Below are 21242 nucleotides of genomic sequence, written 5' to 3'. Positions count from 1 at the left end.
TTTTTCCATTCTTTAGAAATCAGCATGAGAAAATAGCTTAGTTTGAGCAATTTTCCAATTTATGATGAAAAAACAGACAAATTGAGCTTTTTGTGAAAGCATACATTTCAAACATAACTGTTGACTTCAACACAGCTATTTTTCGCTTATGTGACATCCCAAACATCTGAATAATGTTTTCATTCTACAAAATAACAAACCACAAGACAAATAGAGCTTTTGATCGAAAGTAACAATTTATTTACACATACAGTGCCCTCCATAATTATTGGCACCTCTGGTTAAGATGTGTTTTTTAGCTTCTAATATTTTTTTTTAATTCAAATAATTTGGGACCTTAATGGAAAAAAAAAAAAAGAAAAATCCAACCTTCAATACAAGTGCATTTACTCAGTGGGGAAAAAAATCCCACATAAAGAAATAATTATTTGACATCAAATAATGTGTGTCACAATTATTAGCACCCCTGGTGTTAATACTTTGTACAACCCCCTTTTGCCAACAAAACAGCACCTAATCTTCTCCTATAATGTTTCACAAGCTTGATTTTGTGTCTGGTAAACCATTTCTGTGTAGATTTGGCCATATGATTAGGGTCATTGTCTTGCTGAAAGACCCAGTGATGACCCATCTTCAGCTTTCGGGCAGAGGGCAACAGATTTTGATTTAAAATGTCCTGGTATTTCAAAGCATTCATGATGCCATGCACCCTAACAAGGTTCCCAGGGCCTTTGGAAGCGAAACAGCCCCACAGCATCACTGACCCACCCCAATACTTCACAGTGGGTATGAGCACACGACCAAAGCACACGGTCCCAGTTGAAGCCTGGGACCGTGTGGGACCGCCAGACCAAGATTGAGCTTTTTGGCAACAAACACTCTAAGTGGGTCTGGCGTGCCACGAAAGATGCGCATGCTGAAAAGCACCTCATACCCACTGTGAAGTATAGGGGTGGGTCAGTGATGCTGTGAGGCTGTTTCGCTTCAAACGAGACCCACCAGCGGCACGTGGGTGACGTAATTACAGCGTGACGAAGCTTCAAAGACGATATGCGTAAACGCGTTGCTGCCGACACGTTCGGTGTTAAAGGTTTAAAGATCTGTGCTGAGAGATCATCACACGCTAAATGTAACTCATAGCATTAGCACAGCATTTGCTTTTCCATTAGGATAGTGCTAACGCCGAGTGTCCTCTTAAACTCACGGACGACTTTTTTATACACAGTACATGGCATCCAGGTGGGTATACAGTGGGACAAATAAGTATTTAGTCAACCACTAATTGTGCAAGTTCTCCCACCTGAAAATATTAGAGAGGGCTGTAATTGTCAACATGAGTAAACCTCAACCATGAGAGACAGAATGTGGAAAAAAAAAAGAAAATCACATTGTTTGATTTTTAAAGAATTTATTTGCAAATCATGGTGGAAAATAAGTATTTGGTCAATACCAAAAGTTCATCTCAAAACTTTGAAAGGGTATTTTGATATGTACCCTTTGTTGGCAATAACGGACGCCAAATGTTTTCTGTAACTCTTCACAAGCTTTTCACACACTGTTGCTGGTATTTTGGCCCATTCCACCATGCAGATCTCCTCTAGAGCAGTGATGTTTTGGGGCTGTCGTTGGGCACCACGGACTTTCAACTCCCTCCACAGATTTTCTATGGGGTTGAGATCTGGAGACTGGCTAGGCCACTCCAGGACCTTGAAATGCTTCTTACGAAGTACTCCTTTGTTGCCCTGGCTGTGTGTTTGGTATCTTTGTCATGCTGAAAGACCCACCCACATCTCATCTTCAATGCCCTTGCTGATGGAAGGAGATTTTCACTCAAAATCTCTCGATACATTGGCCCATTCATTCTTTCCTTTACACGGATCGGTCGTCCTGGTCCCTTTGCAAAAAAACAGCCCCAAAGCATGATGTTTCACCCCCATGCTTCACAGTGGGTATGGTGATCTTCGGATGCAATTCAGTATTCTTTCTCCTCCAAACACAAGAACCTGTGCTTCTACCAAAAAGTTCTATTTTGGTTCATCTGATCGCAACACATTCTCCCAGTCCTCTTCCGGATCATCCAAATGCTCTCTAGCGAACCGCAGACGGGCCTGGACGTGTACTGGCTTCAGCAGGGGGACACGTCTGGCAGTGCAGGATTTGAGTACCTGGCAGGGCATTGTATTACTGATAGTAGCCTTTGTTACTGTGGTCCCAGCTCTCTGTAGGTCATTGACTACGCGCCCCCGTGTGGTTCTGGGATTTTTGCTCCCCGTTCTTGTTATCATTTTGACGCCATGGGGCTTGCATGGAGCCCCAGATCGAGGGAGATTATCAGTGGTCTTGTATGTCTTCCATTTTGTTATAATTGCTCCCACAGTTGATTTCTTTACACCAAGCGTTCTACCTATTGCAGACTCAGTCTTCCAAGCCTGATGCAGGTCTACAATTTTGTCTCTGGTGTCCTTTGACAGCTCTTTGGTCTTGGCCATAGTGGAGTTTGGAGTGTGACTGACTGAAGTTGTGGACAGGTGTCTTTTATACCGATAATGAGTTAAAACAGGTGCCATTAATACAGGTAACGAGTGGAGCCTCGTTAGACCTCGTTAGAAGAAGTTAGACCTCTTTGACAGCCAGAAATCTTGCTTGTTTGTAGGTGACCAAATACTTATTTTCCACTCTAATTTGGAAATGAATTCTTTAAAAATCAAACAATGTGATTTTCTGTTTTTTTTTTTTTCCACATTCTGTCGCTCATGGTTGAGGTGAGGTCATTAAAGGCCTCTGTAATATTTTCAAGTAGGAGAACTTGCACAATTGGTGGTTGACTAAATACTTATTTGCCCCACTGTAATTATTTGAAAACAATGTAGTGTTTTGCTGCTGAATGTGTATTACCACCAGGACTTTGACGTTGTCCTTGTAGACGCTACAATATGTGGGCACTTGTGAAAACCCGCCCCCTTGCTACAAAATGGTGTCCCGGGATTTTTCACCTTTTTGTTATTCCAGCCGAAGAACAATGAGCTTAGTTAAGGTCACTTTTTAATGATTTGAATAATGGGGACTTTTCAAAGTGATAATGGCTGACGTAAAATTGTATTTAGATGGATTTTTACCTGCGAGGTTGTTTGTTTCATATTTCTCTTACAGTATAAGACATTTCTATGATGATGCCTTATAGTGCCAGTGCCAAATTAGCTAATAGGCATACAGTATGCCTGTACATATGGTTTTGAAATCCATTCTACTCTACTGACTGATCTTAATGGTACGAAATTGCACTTAAATGGCACCTAACATATTTCTTTTATATTTTAATGTTATCTAGATTTATTTTTAACTTAAAATATGAGTATTTTTAAGCAGGAAATTGGCATGTTCCACATTGTTGTTAGAAGCAGAATATTTGTATCAAGTGTGTATTTTTTTAAGTAGGTTATTTTATTGGTCAAATGCCAGTCATTGTAAGATCACAGGTTAAGTAATATCCCATTATTTTACAGAAATACAATATGAATGTCAAGGAAGATGATTTGACACAAAAAATGTGAACCTATATGTGAATCTGTCGCACGGTGAATCTTTATTTTGATTGGTAAGAGGTCTAGGATTGTCCCTAATTAGGTCAAAGGTCAAGTTGTTGGGTCCAATGTCAAATACATGACATATATGTCATAAACATGTACTGAAAATTTAAAATGAACTAAATATAAAATTAAATGAGATCTAGCTTAAAATACTATAATTCATCCATATTTGGATTTAAAAAAGTAATGGTGTGCATTATTGTGTCAAGTGGCCAATTATATGTGCACTTTTCCCCTGTAACGTTTTCATCTGTTTGGAATTTTTGAATGAAATAAAAAGTGACATCATTGTGTAAGTGAACAAAAATTAGTGAAAAAGATGACTTATTATTTTTAAGTATTTATAAGTGCCTACAATATGTTCTCTTCTGTCAATGTTTATTTGAAATTATTGGAAACCTTTTTATTTTTTGACTAAAACTTTCTGAGTCAACGAAACTAGACTAAGACAAACTCTGACTAATATATATATATATATATATATATATATATATATTTATATATAGTACTATGACTAATAAGAATTTTCCTCCAAAAGACTAAAACGAAAATTTAAAGGGTTGCAAAAAACAACACTGGATCTAAGGCTATAAAAATTGAAACCTGACCATTTTTTTCTGGAAAACATTGCTCAGCAAGTCCTGTTTTCCTTTTGTGTACTGTATTTATAAATACCAAATAGCGATTGCATTCAAATCACAAATTGCAACTATGTTGCACATTCATTTTGACTTCATCTTATGGATGAACCAGTGGGGGGAAAATAAATTTGACCCTGGGTTACCGTTAAAGTTCCACATACCACTGTGAAAGATTTCAAAAAATAGAAATCTAATTCACACATGATGGAATCTAGAAACAAAAGACCCAGACGACTGTGTAAATCACAAACTCCTGAAAGTCATTGCTGAGAGAATTTCCACGAGAGTTCACCAAATGCAATAATCCAGGCAGGAGTCTCTAATTAGAGCTTGATGTGACAACTTATTACTAGTGTTTTAGACCAGTGGCAGTCACCGGCTATTCATAGAGGCTCCATAAAAGTCTGCATTCCTTTACGCTGCGGTAAAGGAAGAGCTGACGTTCAATGCGGGGTGTTAAGTGATGCATTCCCTCAGTGCCGGTGCGTGTGACTGTGCACCAGTGTCCGATTATAAAGACACAGATATGTCGGTGGTTTATCCATAGCCGCTGAGATTAGACCCCCAATGCTGTTCACTGGTGTGTTCATGTGTGTGTCATGAGATAAGAGGCACATTTAACCTAACTGTAGTGCTCTTACACCACCACTGTCACATTGAGGACAATAGTCTGGCAACAATTCAAGATATTTTGACACACAAATAAATGTTATATGTAAAAATACATATAAATTAATTATATCTCTCCATGTTGTGAAGTTATCTAATAGATGCCAAATAAATGTACATCTTAAAGAATGTCTGTCACTCTTTTGCCGCTTAATTGCCGGCGGGCTACAAAAAGGCAATAAAACAATCACATGACTGTGCTATGTATGTTTTCTAGGCAAACGTATTCATAAAATCAACCATAAAAAGACAGGGGCGTCACTAGACCTAATACAATACGGCGGCACAGCAGGGCACTGGCGAGCGAACAATTTTTTTTTAGCACTTATCTATCATAATACATCAGAAATAGCACTTTAAACTACCGTATTTTCCGCACTATTAGATGCACTGGATTATAGGGTGCACCATCAATGAATGACATATTTTAAAACTTTTTCCATATCCAAGGCGCACTCTATTATATGGCGCATAGAATACACGCAACAGTAGAGGCTGGGGTTATTTTATGCATCCATTAGACCAGGGGTGGGCAAACTGGTCCTAGAGGGCCGCAATGGGTCCTGGTCTTTGTTCCAACTGATCCAGCACAGAGCTTTTAACCAATGAGGTTTCAATGGAAACAAGAAGCAGCTGACTCCAATCAGCTGATTGCACTTATACCAGATTGGTAAAAAGGTGTCCTCTTGATGGGTTGCAGCAAAAATCCGCACCCACAGCGGCCCTTCGTGGAATAGTTTGCCCAACCCTGCATTAGACGTTGCTGCGCTGAAGGGAATGTCAACATAACAGCAACACAACAGCCAGGTAAAACGTAGTGCAACATTTATATCACATAGTGGAGGGGAACTTTTTTCTTTTCCACAGTCACCGTTTTTTGTGTAAGACGGGTTACAATTTTTCCACGGTTTTGCAATGTATGCACTGTATCTGACCAGAGCATGTATAAAAGCCTATGACTATACCTGCTGCTTATGTTGAATTATCAAATATAAAACTATTTATTCAAATTTTGAGGGGAATTTTTTGTCTTTTTCGTCCCAAAATGTTGATTTATAATTGGTCCGGACTTTAAAGGTTTGTATATTATGATGGCGAGTGTTATTTGTGGTTTTCTTATTATAATAGTGCAATTTTGTAAGCCCGTTTTTGTTTGCAAATTTGTATCTTTCAAAGAAAAAAAAAAAAAAACCTGTTGCGGCTCAATGTTGATTCATATATAAAGCGCACCGGATTATAAGGCGCACTGTCAGCTTTGGAAAAAATTTAAGGCTTTTAGGTGTGCCTTATAGTGCGTTAAATACGGTATATATAATCGAACCCAAATACAGGTTTCTTTAAAAAAAAGTGACTTTTTTTTTGTTTTTCAGCCATCAGTATTCAAAGTCAAAATTGGGACATCCCATGATAGTCAATTTACTTCTGCTCATGCTCATCAACTTCCATCTCTCCTTCACCTCTTCCTGCACTCTGTTGCTCAACTTTGTCTGGACAGAAATGGGGTATTTCACTGTAACTCTTATGCAATTAGTCAGTGTTTCTCAACTCGTAGGTTGTGAACTAAAAGTGGTTTGTGTTGCCTGGGTGGGTTACCTAGCTTATCTCTCCCATTCTTCCTTGCTGCGAGCAAATAACTTTCTCCTATTTGTTTGCAAGAGTAATACTGTTTGAGTCAAATATAAATAAAAGAATAATACATCTTGTTCCAGATTACAGGGACTGCAGTAACAAATGGAATGCTTGTAAAACAGCTGGAAATTATGATAAGCACACCTACAAAATTTTTAGAGGTAAGATCCCAAAGATATGCAGTTATTCATCCACATTAATTCTATTCATGTTGGTCATATAAACAAATAGCATCAGTATTGATAAGAGTTGGGCATCGTTTGAAATTTAACGATTCCAGTCCGATTCCACGTTTCGATTCCAGTTCCGAACGATTCTCGAGTCCAATTCTTTTAAGAGGCAGGGGTCCAAAAAAAAAAAAAAAAAAAAAAAAAAAAAAAAAAAAGGCACAGTCAAAAAAAAAATTGTAAGGTTTGTATTAAATTCTTAACTTTTCGATTTTTTAAATTTATATGAACTTCTCACAAGGCTAATTTTAACTTGTATATACATTTCAGGCTTTGAACTGGAGCAATTTTTTTTACGCTTGGCGGTCAAGGCATCGAAACATGGAATCGAAATTTTAAAATTCGAACAATTCCGGGAGCATCCGAGTGTTAGAACCGGTTCCCATCGATGCTCGATGCCCAACCCTAGTATTGATACACTTCAAATACCACATATCATATTGAGCCTCTCACTCAAATCGCATTTAATTGCTATTGTATTCATAGCCAGTCATCTAATAGACGGAAGCCAATCTGCGACTTCAATTTGGGAACAGAGTAGTTTACTGCAGTGAATTGCCTGATACGTAAAATGTAAAGTAAACCGTTTAAATTTACAATAAATTTGAACAGGCGACCAATCAAACATCAACACAGATTTAAAAACGAACAACTAGAATGGGCAGTTTATCTGACACTAACCTGTCAAGCACTTGGAAAATTATTGATTCTGCATCCAGGTGTTATTGGAGTAATCGAAAAAAAACAACTAATTCTGTATTATATGGTGTCGATAAAAAGCGCTAAACAGTCACTCAAATTGTGATGTATCGTTGGAGCATTAAAGTAGGCTACTCTTCTTTGTAGAAACCATGTTTTTATCCAACATTATGACTTAACCACACATCAGAACGATTTTCCAATTTGGGAAGTCAGATCTCCCGCCACACAGCATATCTCCTGAAGGTGATTCGCGGAAGTCACGCCCATTGATATTTTACAGGGAGACCTGAAAAAAAACGGGAACTTTTTTACAATCCAATAAATCCAAGAGAGGTGGAAGAAAAATATTTTATTTATAGTACTTGAAACATTAAAACATGCCATTTTAAGAAACAATTATGGAATTTTCATTTAAAAAGGACATCCTTTGAATGGCATCCTCCTGCATGAATGAATTCTTGAAATCTGTGGTTGAAAAAAATGGAATTTTTCCATATTGGCAGACATGAGGAAGTAGCAGCACTGCGAGACAGTGACCTTTAGCAAGTAAAAATGTGCAATTTTAGAAACCATAGTGAATTCAGGATGAAATTCACAGTATCCCAGCTCAGATGAGGAAGCAGATTTCAACAATGCATTCATACAGGAGGATGGCATTTAGAATGGCATTTAATTTTTTTTTTTCCCCACCAAAAAAACCTAAATTCTATCATTGTTCGTTAAATGACATGTTTTAAGGTTTCAGTTGCCGTAATTTCCGGACTATAAGGCGCACCTGACTATAAACCACTACCCACCAAATTTGACACGAAAACGGCATTTGTTCATAGATAAGCCGCACTGGACTATAAGCCGCAGCTGTCCTCACTGTATTATGGGATAATTACACCAAAATATTAACCCGCAACACTTTGTTTGACAGCGGCATCATAAGACTGTCAAAAGACCAAATGATCCACCATGAAGCATTGCTTAAGAAGCTTCATTTGGCCATCACTGCGCCCTTGGGGAAGACCTCTGCTGCCACCAGCTGTCAACACTTTTGTCGTCCAACATGCCTCCTAGCATGCATTGCTGCGCTACAGATGTAAATAACAATCAAAATTCATGTTCTGTGCTTATTATTTCTTCGGTTACTGTTCCAGTTGTTTCAGTATTTGCTAGTTTGGGTATTTCATAACACTTTATTTGACTGTATCGCCATAAGACTGACATTAAGACAATCATAATTATGAAATGACACTGCCATAAGCATTAAAGAATGCTTATGCCAATTTGTGTCATCCAACAAATTATCTCACATTTGAATGGATGTAAAAGAGCCAAGCTGTACATAAATGGAGTTAGTGATATAATTTGACACTTAAGGACACATAATGACATCTGTCATAAGCATTCATTAATGCCCGTGATAATGTCATAATTATGAGGGTCTTATGGCAGTCGCTGTCAACTAAAGTGTTACCTATAAACCCAAATGAATCAACAAAAAAGCCGCATAAGCAGCAGGATTCAAATTTAGGGGAAAAAGTAGCGGCTTATAGTCCTCACACTGCAATCGAAGCTGCAGGATTCAAAAAAGGGGAAAAAAGTAGCAGGTTATAGTCCAAAAATTACGGTACTATAAATAAAAGTTTTATTTGATTGCTAAAAAGTTTATTGGGGTCACCTTTTATTAACCGGCTAAACAGATGACATTTTGGCTTAAAGTGTAGTTTCTGTTGAATTGGTAACGTTTTTTGTTATTTTACTTTTTTTTCTCCAATTTTTTTAGTTTGTATTTTTTAGTTACCGTTAACTATACCGATAAATATATTAAACTACCTTTGATTAATATAGAGAGAGCAGTGTTTCCCACCAGTGAACAGTCTCGTTTGGGTCCGCCACAGTCTCGTTTGCCCCCCACCCCGCCGAAAAAAAAAAAGAAAAAAAAAAGATAAGAATCAGATGCGTCAGTCAGCCGATTACACAGCTGTAGCCAACTCCACTCTACTACCCGCGCGAGCGAGAGCGCGCGCGTGCGTGCACACACACAGACACACGCGCCAACAGGTCGCGTTCATAGACGGGACTACTAGCCTGGTACACTCAAGGCCCAAGTACACTGCATGCGTGATCGTTGCGGTTCAGGTCCGACTCCGGTAAAAAATAGCGCCGGAGCCAATCCGTTCCCATTATATCCTATTGTTCAACGTATACCGGCCGCGTCAATGCTCTGGCTTGACTGCGAACCACCTCCGGCGTGCCGCATGCCCGCCGGATGGTATAGGCTATTTTCTATTTTTGCCGGACACGCATCCGACAAAATGGGCGGAGCTGGGCCTGGACGTAACAGCCCAGGTGCCTAATCACGGTTTAAACACGAGCGAAGATGATTGATGAGCGCTTCATCATGGAGGTGGAAACCCACAAAATCATTTATGATGCAGCAGATCCTTTCTATAAGGACAATATAAAAAAGGAAGCCGCAAGGTGTCCTATTATGTGTTTTTCTGTCCTGATCTCATCATGATGCAGTAATTCCAGATTAACTAAAATATCAATATGCAAAGAAAATATGTGCTCTCTCTCTGCTTCTCTGATGAGTATAGACTCCGTGTGTTTTTCGTTGTTTTAAATGGCACATTATCGTGCGCGATCACGCGAGAGCTCACGGGGGGGACGAGGTTGGCGGACCGCAGCTGTGCAGCAGCCGGTATGATTTGCCTGTTTTTGACGGACTGCTCGGCACGCAGACAACACTGAACCGGACCGGAACCGCAACGATCACGCATGCAGTGTACTTGGGCTTTATAGCTGTGCTATGCAGGCATGAAAATCTCTCACCTTTTGGCGAAATTCGCCGTTTTGAAGTCAAAAAGGGCGACCTACGTGAATTGCGTAGATCCGAGGAGAAATTCTTTTTGGGAGGAGGGGGGGTCGGGAGGTTTTATTTAATTATTATTATTATTATCATCATGTGATTAATTTAGTACGTAAACTGATCGGTTCTTTAAAAAAGTGACACGGACAGTCAGCAAGTCCTTCTAGATGCTTCGCTGACGAGAACCAATCATCGGCCCAAGCTGCGTTCCATTATTCCAAACGCGCAGTCCTTACGTTAACATGGAGTGCTCGGAGAGCCTTTGGTTGCATTGCAAAGCTGCTAAAACAAAAAGCAGGCCTTATCCACACCGGGGCAGACCAGAGCGCAGCATACACACTTGCTTGTATTTGCCAGCAGATTGAATTTGGTGAGTAATGGTTTCAATCGTTTTCACATTTTGCGATATAAAAAAGTTACTGCCATTCGTTGCAGCTTGCGTTGAACACTGCCAGAGCTAGCCAAATATCCCATGAAAAAAATAGCTCCCGTTAAATTGGCATCAAGCTTGTGTATTTAGCGGTAATATAAATGAAGAAACACACTGTTGAGTCAAATTAAGCGGCATGCTCTCGGATGGAGGGGGGCGCCTCGTATCGCTCCCGTCGTCCACCTGAGATGCGTTCGGCTGGGACTTGAGCTGACGGCCGGTGTCGGCACAACACCGGCCCCACGAGTGGTGGGAATGACTCTTGCTTCTTAAAGCTTTTCAGAAATACAGGGAGCCCTCGTTTTTCGCGGTTAATGGGGACCAGAACCCGCCGCAATAAGTGAAAACCGCGAGGTAGCGCCCCCCCCCCCCCCCCCCATTTTTTGTGCGTGTTCAATGTATTTATTCAGGTTTTACATTGGAAAAAAGATACATATATATATAAAAGACATGTTTTTTCACTTTTTTCACCAAAGTACCATTTATAAATGGTTTTCAAGCACTTCGAAATGTAAGAATTATGATAAGTTTTAAACATGTTACTGCCCCACCGAATTATTTTTTAAAACAAGAATAAAGTAGTAAGAAAATGCTTGGCTTTATTAAATGCTTCATAGTGAGTCTACTCAAACCCTCTCAGGCTTTGTTAAACGGTGATTGACACATGTGCAAAGTTTTTCTTTTTATATATATTTTTTTGTTTGAAGCAACTTATTTGATTGAATAATAAAGACACAAATGTCCTAGCCAAAATGTGGCCCAAACGCAAAACAACATTACTTCAATGGAAAAATTTGTTTCAATCAAGAAAAATAGTTTTCAAATGCTTTTTTTTGTCTCAAATTTATTTTTACAATCAAAAACAATTTTTTTTTATTGAAGTGACTTTTTTGGGATTAAAAGTATATACTGTATTTTGATTGAAGCAACTTTGTTTTTGATAGAAGTAACTTTGTTTTTTGATTGAATAATAAAAACACAAATCTACCACCATCGTTATTGAGAGAGAGAGAAATTAAGAAAGCTTTATAACTAAAAGCCACCGGGGAGTCTGTTTTTTTTTTTTTTTTTTTTTTTAAATATTTATATTTCATTACATAGACATGCCTCGTAGGGAAAGGAGATTGAGGGATAAAAAAAGGAGTTGGATGAGGCTGCTAAAGGCAGTGGATACCTCATCAGGTGGGTGAATAGCAGACCTGGTAAGAACAGGTTTGCAAGGATAGTCGGGTATTAAATACAATTATAAACACAATTACAATGTTATTTTTCTATAAGATTTTATGTCATTGCTTTATTAATCATTAGGTGCTAGAGTTGTTAAGTATGGATAATAATGAAATAATAGTTTTGAGAAAACTGTGCTGTTGGTGGCTCGGTGACCATCTGATGTGGTTTGTTCTCAGATGAACAAGTTGAAGAAGGAAGTTTTGATGCAGAGGTTGAAGGAAGAAAAGAGGCAGACTGACTGAGTCACAGCCAGAAGGTGTTGATGACAGTTTTGATTTCTATTCACTGTTGCCCCCTCCCAATTAAAGTATGTCACAGTCGCAGCCAATTATTATCTAAAGCTGGTTAAAATTGAAGTTATGTTGTTTTAAGGTGTATTAAATACTTGTTCATGTGCCCCTTTTGATCTACGAGCACCCGCCCCTCCACCGGTCTCTGCACGGCCCTGCTGAAACACAGTGTGGGTCGACAGAGCTCAATATTTTGTTGGGGTGTACAGTGTACTGGAACATATTTCCTCCACACCCTTCTCACCTTTTTAACCACTGATCCATTTTCATGCCTGGCTATGAGAGTATGAGTCTGGCCACCATTCAGCAGAAAAAAATTTCCAGGGCGGAGCCAGCCACAGCAAATAGACAGCGGAGCGGACCAATCAGCGACGGGCTGACGCGACGTCGGTAAAGCGACAAGAAACTAGCGAGAGACATTTCAACATATTCAACATGGCTAGCGCGAGACAGACTGTTGGTTTTAGCGACTCGATGTGTTTTTGGTCATGTAAAACCGAATTTACCGCGGATTGGAACATATTGCCGCTGAGTCTGGTGTACCAGGCTACGGGACTACTGTCTGCTGCATTCTGCTGCATTTGGTGCGATCCGGCGACACCGCATACAGCAATTTATATTACATTCAGTGGTCTCAAAATGCCCTAAAGAGATACCCCAGGCTTGAAAATGTACACACACACCCTACCCCGAGGGTCAGAGACCCTCCCACCACAGTCTCCTAAAATCCTGTGGGAAACACTGGAGAGCAATGATTTGTCAGAAGCTTTGCAGCTGCAGGGAGTAATGTTCGAAAGAAAATGGCAGTAACTTTGTAAAGCAGAGAGCAATCCAGGAAAAAAACTTACACGACAGAGTTATCTGGCCTTAAAATCCTCCTCCATGCCCCAGAATGTTGCAAACATAAATATTTAACATTTGCGCAATTTTCCATGCTGCCCTCTTAAAATTATGATGTTTCCACATAAATGGACAAAAATGTCAAATGTTTGTGAATGTAATTCATCAATTAGTATAAAAAATAAAATAAAAAATAAAAAAACAGCTCAAGTAAAAATGCCATGGATAAGTGAGAAATTAACAGATTACAAAAAAAAAAAAAAAATCATTATCACGCTCATACGGAAGCAAAAGCTCTGCATTGCTATAAGAGAGAAACACGGAGTAGCACTCTATTCATTGTGGCTGTGACAGTGACAGTTATTGTTATCACTTGGTAAACAAGGCAAAATCATCGACACTCAATATGACCTCATACAATATTTGCCAAGGTGATAATGCAATTTTTACGACTGACCCAAATGCAGAACAAGTACGACAAGAGACATTAGAGGAAAAGAAAGGGCAATGTCAGCAGAAGCAAGCAAAGTTTGTGGGATCTTTTTCTTTGGCTCAGCCTCTTTCCCTCAGATTTGGGAAATATGTGCCGCCCTTTCCTGTTTTTCTTTCTTTTCCATTCCTCCTTAGCATGTCTGGGTAAGAACATATATTCTAAGTGCAGGAAAGCCCTATGTGTTTTATTTATTCATTCATTTAAAAAGACCATTGTGAGCTACCAACATATTTTACCATTGCCGTTCTGAGTGGATTCACTGGCATCGTGGTTCATTTTTAATATGAGCCTGTACCTTATTTTTAATTCACTCATATGTATCCACACTGGTCATGCAATTTATTACCACAAAGCAATTTGCTGCAGATAGACTCCATGTTGCCACTGTTATTTTTAACTACTTTATCTTTAAAGGGTTAGTTCTGCGGCTTTGTATATACTAGATCTATAACAAATTGGCTACCAAAAATACCACCTAAAACAGCAACATACTTTGAGGGTTTCCATCATGCTTTTTAGACTCACTATGGTTGTCTCTGGCAATCTTGAGCATTCCACATTCCCCTCCTTTTTCCTTCCTCTCCCACTTAAACCAGCATCGCAATCCACAGTTCACTTGTACTATGTGAGCCAAAACAAGCCAATGTTGGCCCCTTTGATTTCAAACAGCGATGAGAGGAAAAATTTTGGCACAATCAAACGTTACGGGGCTTCTGACAAAGCTGAAGGAGAATACCAAACAGTCTCCTTTAGTGTCTCTGTCCATCCCCCATCCTCTCATCATCGGGGATATCCTCTCATGAAGGACAAAAGCAATGAATCAGACTGTCCTTTGAGATCATGAAAGAAGATCTGATTCCTAATGTGTCCCCACTCAGTGCCCTCCCTTCCATAAAAGAGGTCCTTTGTGATAATGATAAATTAAATTAATGAGACAGATGTTGGTGTCTTTAATCTTTAGACACTTCCTTGCTTCCATCACAATCAGATGAGCAATTGCGTCACAGCAAACAAAGTGTTAATGGCTCAGACTAAAAGCTTAAAGGGGAACTAATCTTGAATATTTGTGTTTTATTACTTTTGACCGCCAAAAGAGAGTCATGTCCAAAATGGTGGCTCAATCAGATTGGGAATTTTTTTTTTTTTTTTTTATTACACACACACAAAATTAAACATAATTCGGTGTCTCGTGGTGGCACATGGGTCATTTTTTTAATACAGTGGTGTGAAAAAGTATCTAAATCTTTTCGAATTTCTCACATTTCTGCATAAAATCACCATCAAATGTGATCTGATCTTTGTCAAAATCACACAGATATAAAAACAGTGTGAGCTTTAACTAAAACCCTCCAAACATTTATAGGTTTTCATTTTTTAATGAGGATAGCACCCAAACAATGACAGAAGGGGGAAAAAAATAAGTAAGTGAACCCTCTGCCTAAGGTGACTTAAAGAGAAATTTAAACTAATTTTTACCAAACAATTTTAGTCAGGTGTGTGCCCAATCACTGATGAGTAGTTTAAAGCTGCCCTGCCCACTATAAATCACACACCTGGTAAGAATTGTCTTTATGAGAAGCATTGTCTTATGTGCATCATGGCTTGGTCAAGAGAGCTGTCTGAAGACCTTTGATCAAGGATTGTTGATTTGTATAAAGCTGGGAAAGGATACAAAAGCATCTCTAAAAGTCTGGATGTTCATCAATCAACAGTCAGAGAAGCTGTCTACAAATGGAGAGTTTTGCACTGTTGCTTCTCTCCAAAGGAGTGGCCGTAAACCAAAGATGACGCAGAGAGTTCAGCGCAGAATACTCAGAGAGGTAAAAAAAAGAACCCTAGAGTGGCTGCTAAATACTTACAGAAATCACTGGCACAGTCCAATATCTCTGTGCACACATCAACTATCTATCACAAATATTAAATGTGACGGTTCATTTATTAATTTTTTTCCCCTTTGTTTGTCTTTGTTTGCATACTATCCGCATCAAAATATGAAAACCTACAAATGGTTGGGTGTTTTTTGTCAGAGCAGACAATGTTTTTTTCATCTGTGTGATTTTGACAAAGATTCGATCACAGATCACATTTTCAGACTACTGTATAGGGTGCTATTTGGACGTTAAAAAAAATTGACACAAAGAGAGGGAGCATTTTGCATAAAAGTTAGCCCTCTGCTTAGCTTTGCTCTTATAACAGTTCACAAGACTATGGGTCCTTGATGAAAAATCTATAATTTTACAAATAAACCTGTTGTTATGATTCAATTCATTTAATTACTTTGATATATAGCTTTAACAGAGTGAACACATAATGATCAACTGCACTGAACGTACTTCATAAAACTGCAAAATCAGATTTTTCTCCTTCTTTCAGCTTTTCCATTCAGGGGTCGCCATAGAGAAACAGTTGTTTCCATCTAATCCTGTCCTCTGTTCTCACACAATCCGCATTCACGCCTTCTTCTTAACTACATCCATAAACCTCCTCTTTGATCGTCCTCTAGACCCCCTGCCTGGCATATGGAAATTCAGCATCTTATTGCCAATATACTTACTATCTCTTTGACTTTACCTCCAAATCCTCTAAGATTCACCGTTCCTCTGATATGCTCATTCCTGATCACTCCCAAAGATAACCTCAGCATCTTCATCTCTGCCCCCCCCAGCTCTGCCTCCTGTCTTTTCCTCAGTGGTGCCGTCTCCAGACCAAACAACATCGCTGGTCTCACCACAGTTTTATAAACCTTTACTTTGATTTTAGCTGAAACCCTCCATCCCACATCACAACTGACACTTTTCTCCACCCGTTCCAGGCTGCCTGCATAAGCTTCTTCACTTCTTTTCCACACACTCCATTTCTCTGGACTGTTGAGCCTAAATACTTAAAACTCCTCCACCTTCTTGGTCTCTTCTCATTGTAGCCTCACTCTTTCACCTGGGTCCCTCTCATTTACACACAGATACGTTAGCTACGGCTAACCTTCATTCCCCTGCTTTCCAGAGCAAACCTCCACACCTCTAGTTTCTCCTCCACCTGTTCCCTGCAGATCGCAATGTCAACTGCAAACATCATAGTCCATGGAGATTCCTGTCTAACCTCGTCTGTCATCCTGTCCATTACTATAGCGAACAAGAAGGGGCTCTGAGCTGACCCCTGATGTAGTAGAACTCCACTTTGAACTCCTTCGTCACACCAACAGCACACCTCATGACTGTCTTACAGTCCTCATACATGTCCTGTACCACTTGAACATGGCGGAAAACACAGACAAGGCTGAAAAAGGAGTTTCTGCTCTTGCACCCCTCTTTAAAATAAACTGCTGTATTTTAAGGCAAAAGAACTGTTGTGTTTATTAGAAAAATATATCTATATGGTGCCATAGCGGTTTCGTGGCGCATTAATCCCCCGAACCATTTGTAATTTGTCTGTTTTACCCTGGAGACCCCTGTTTACAGACACCGCGCAACCACTTTTGTTACAACCTAGCCATAAAAATAAGGTAAGTAATTATATTTATTATTCGAAATGTCTATCGTTTTTAGCTTAGAATCATTAATTGAAGTATAATACTGTATAGTGTTTTAAATAAAAATAATAATAACATGTTTATAAAATTATTCATTTGCATATTTTAAACTTTTAAACAAGTTACGTCACAATGACAAAAATGGTGTCTGCAAATAGGGCACGGATATCTACCTCATAGCTATCGCTTAATTGTATTTATTTTGTTACTGTTGCATTTTCCCCTATATTTTAGATGATAAATAATCCATCCAAACAAAGAAAAACTGAAAAAAAAAATTGTTTAAAAGGGTAAATATTTGAAAAAGACCACTCCTTGATGTCTGCGATTTCTGCATTGCGACCCTTGTTATACAGTATTACCGTGTTTCACCCCTAAAATCCCCAAAAGGTCAGGCTGTGGCCATTCAGAGCTGTGTCTTGACACTCGGTGACACACAAGTTTTGGGATCAAAACAGGGTAAGTACACAATAGTATCTTGTTAAAATAATGGTGTCTTTAATTATGCTCTCTCATGCTCTCACCTCAAGTTAAGGTTTAGAGGTTTATTTTATTTATTTATTTATTTTTTTTTTCAAATTGCTCTTCTGTTCCAAATGTTTCTTCCCCCGAGGAAATTTTAAGCTTTCCAATGATGTATCAAAGATGTATATTGGACAATTTTTGAAATTTGGGGTCTCAGAGCGGAACTTCAAATAGCCTGAGTGTTTTCCACCACATAATTCTCTACCACTCCGGACTTCATCATACAACACAGTTCCTCTCTTGGGCCCAAAAACGGATTTTTAATTTTATCCAAAAATATCCGTATATAAATAATAAAATTGCTTACCACAGAAAAAGTGCACTGGATGGTGTGGTGTTATAGCAGAAGTGTGATGTCATTAATAAATGGGGACTTTTCTTAAAGGGACAGTAACACAACAGAGTGGACAGTGACACTAGAGATGAACGGAAAACCAGGATGAGATCCAGGACAATAAAATCATAACAATTACAATACAATAACAACAATTGTTTCTACTATATTAGTTATTATATCGACTGGATTTGAATAAAACACACTGGGGACATAGCAAAATTCCATAACATTTTACCAGAAGTAAATTTAAAAAATACAATTTAGGAACCTGTACCCTTGAATCTATAATACACGGCCTAATAAAAAATAAACCACCTACAATGTGTTCTTGGGGGCTTGTGTTCCCATTTAAATGAATTCGGTGTATGCACATTTTCTAATTAAATTGTTTTTATGGAAAGAATGGTGGATCATATAACTGGAACTACATTAGAAATTGTGTGGTAGGACAAATAATTCAAAACTATAACAGTTCCCTGGCCTGCCTTTCTTTCTTTTATAACATTTTAGGATACTTGTCAGTGAAAAGCCAGGGGCAGTAACACCGAAAGCACGTGTCATACTTTTACCTGATGGAAAACAGTTCCATTTGGCTACTTCAAACAAACATAACTTGTTTCCAACTTTCCAGATTGTATCGAATCGTATGGCTTCGAAACATACTCAAAACGTTATGTCTTTAAAGAGGATACGACAGGATAAAAAAAAGTCATAATTAGCATTATTACGTGAATTAGAATCATAATCTGAGACAATTTGACAATATACAACAATTTGACAAAGTGCAGATGACGAGAAATTAGTCTTTTAATCTGCCGTTTAGCCACGCCTACCATTATAGGGCTCTAGCGTCCCCAACAGGTGGAAGAGGTCAGCAGGGTAATGGTTTCATCTGATTTACAATTCAGCCCATTGAGGGGGAATTATTTAGAACGAGGAAAATGCGACGAAGAGAGCCGCAAATGTCATTGTTTCAGTCTCTCTACTCTACTCTCTATTTTTACAGGATATTCTTTTTATCAAAGTATTTTTCCCCAATTGCTAAATAAATGGTATGGTCATGACAAATAACAGTCTTGTGCTCAATGTAATATGAAATAATAAAAATGCATATAATCAGTACGACATGGCAAAATTACTCCATAATGGTCAAAACTGTCCACTTCACCTTTACTGTCGCACCTCCTGAACAATAATTTATGCCACCATAGTTAGTCAGGCTTTTGTCATTTCCCTGCCCCAGCTTCTGAGAATGTAAACAAACCAAGAGGTGTGACAGCTAGCCGACATGCTAACCCGAACCGAGTGGCGTCGGTCTTATTTTCGCTTTTCGAAGCGAAAAATCACACAAAACTAGCTTGGATCATGTCACATGGCGGCAGGGTAGTCGATTGGTATCGCCGATCGGCAAACCGCCCGGCAGCGAGCAAGTTACAGCTCGTTGCCCTGCTACGGACAGGAGAGCTCACCGGGGAAGCAGCTGGAGAGTACCGCTGGACAAACCAGCCGACGTTGGAGGAGCGCGTAGCTGCCACATGGTCACCACGAATATGGCGTAAAATAATGCTTTAATACACGGCGAAGACCTAAACAGAGAGCAGCTTGAAGTTGTTTTGCAGCTAACATGGCAGGATATGTCTGAGGAGAACTTCTCTACATGTCAGTGCATGATCAAATGTAAGTAAATCGTCCCTTATTTAAAGAAAGTTTGTAGTGTTTACTCTGTAATCGTTGTATTTTCAGCCATTTTTAACACAATGTTGCAATTTCTGAAGGGGTTGAAAATTTGACAGAACACTGGGCACACGAAGAGGGCAATAAGCCAAGTATCAGTGGGGGTGTGCAAACAAGCTGCCAGTCGTCGGCCGAGTGGCATTCTGGACAATCAGCCACAAAATGCAAGCCACCTCCGTATTAAAACATGTGCCATGATCCCAGTATTTGACATAATACAAAATACGATGTTTACTCACTTCCTCGTAAGTCCAATGGTCCCACGGTAGTAGGGCTTGTTTTGGCCAATATCCGGGTGAACGGGAACCGTTTGAAACCCAAAAAGGCTCACACGCCTCACCCTGGTGCAGCATCAATTCATTGCTGTCCATTTCATTCAGGAGCATAAAACACCGCGGGAAATAAACATGCTTTTTGGTGTCATACGCAGGGCGTATGTATCGAATTGACCTCATACCAAAAATTCCCAACCCTTGCATTTACCAATACAGTTTAAGGTTGTAACAAGATTATATTAGTTTTATAAGTAGCTTAAACAGTTGGTTTCTGGTCTTTAAAACACTGCTCTGCATTTTAACCAAAACACTCAGCCACATACAGTATATTGGCCTGAAGCCAGTCAGCATTCTGTTTGTGTCTGACAAAGGCTAAAGACACCCTCCAACGCACTTTTCCTGGTAAGACAAAAGTTGGTTTCTTTAAAAAAAAAAAAAAAGTTTAAATTATCTGGTATAAATGAAGCTTGCACTCAATCTTCACGAGTTCATCAGAAACAATCAAGGCTTATGTAGAGTCTTGGCAGAAGGGCCAAGTCCATATCCCTATTTATAGCTCAAACCAAATGGTGAAAATAGCTGTCCAGTGTGAGAAAGATATTTCTGCCTCATCTTTCCCACCTGGCATGTACAATCACTCCAAAAAGGTAGACCATCACAAAAAGACCTCACAAGCACCCTGTATCATGCCCAGAGACACAGTAAAATATTCTAAGTTGAAAGACAAATCCTTAGTTGTGGTTAAATCTACAGTGGGTCAATAAGTTTATTGCGAAAGTAAGTCTGCAACAACTAATGGATAACTAAATTAGTTGCCAACGAATTTGATAATCAATTTTTGCAGGAAGGTATGAGCAGTTCTGCTTGGGTCCTTGTTTGTGTGTAATGTGAGGCTGCGCCCATGTGCCAGTGATTAGAGCAGGTATGCCCAAGTCAGGTCCTCGAGAGCCCCTATCCAACTTTTTTCCATGTCTCCCTCCTTTGACAACCCTGAATCAAACAATCAGCTCATCAGCAAGCTCTGCACGCGCTTGATAACGATCCCGCTAATTTGATTCAGGTGTGTTGGAGGAGGGAGACATGGAAATGAAGCTCCATATGGGCTCTCGAGGACCGGACTTGAGCACCCCTGGATTACAGCAATAGAGAGAGAGTACCCTGCTACACTCAGGTTTAGATCGCTGAATCAATCATTTTTTTACGCGAGAGTCAGATTGTCTTGAGTCGCGTGTGTTGTTAGATCT

At 39.3% G+C, this 21242-nt stretch overlaps 1 protein-coding gene across 4 annotated transcripts in view; it reads right to left on the bottom strand.

Moving 5' to 3' along the window:
* itgb1a (integrin, beta 1a) overlaps nucleotides 1-21242 on the bottom strand; it is a 69600-nt gene that overhangs the window by 35691 nt on the left and 12667 nt on the right. The window contains exon 2 of one of the 4 annotated variants that reach the window (XM_057824290.1): nucleotides 7633-7741. The exons of 2 other annotated variants lie outside the window; for them this stretch is intronic. The gene's annotated coding sequence lies outside the window, so the exon portion shown is untranslated. Of the gene's footprint in view, nucleotides 1-7434; nucleotides 7600-7632; nucleotides 7742-21242 lie in introns of those variants that run through there. One more of the 4 variants, XM_057824289.1, reaches the window with a different exon arrangement.

This window comes from Corythoichthys intestinalis, chromosome 20 (assembly GCF_030265065.1).
Source record: "Corythoichthys intestinalis isolate RoL2023-P3 chromosome 20, ASM3026506v1, whole genome shotgun sequence".
Taxonomy (NCBI): Eukaryota; Metazoa; Chordata; class Actinopteri; order Syngnathiformes; family Syngnathidae; genus Corythoichthys; species Corythoichthys intestinalis.
This window is presented reverse-complemented; position numbering and strand designations above follow the sequence as displayed.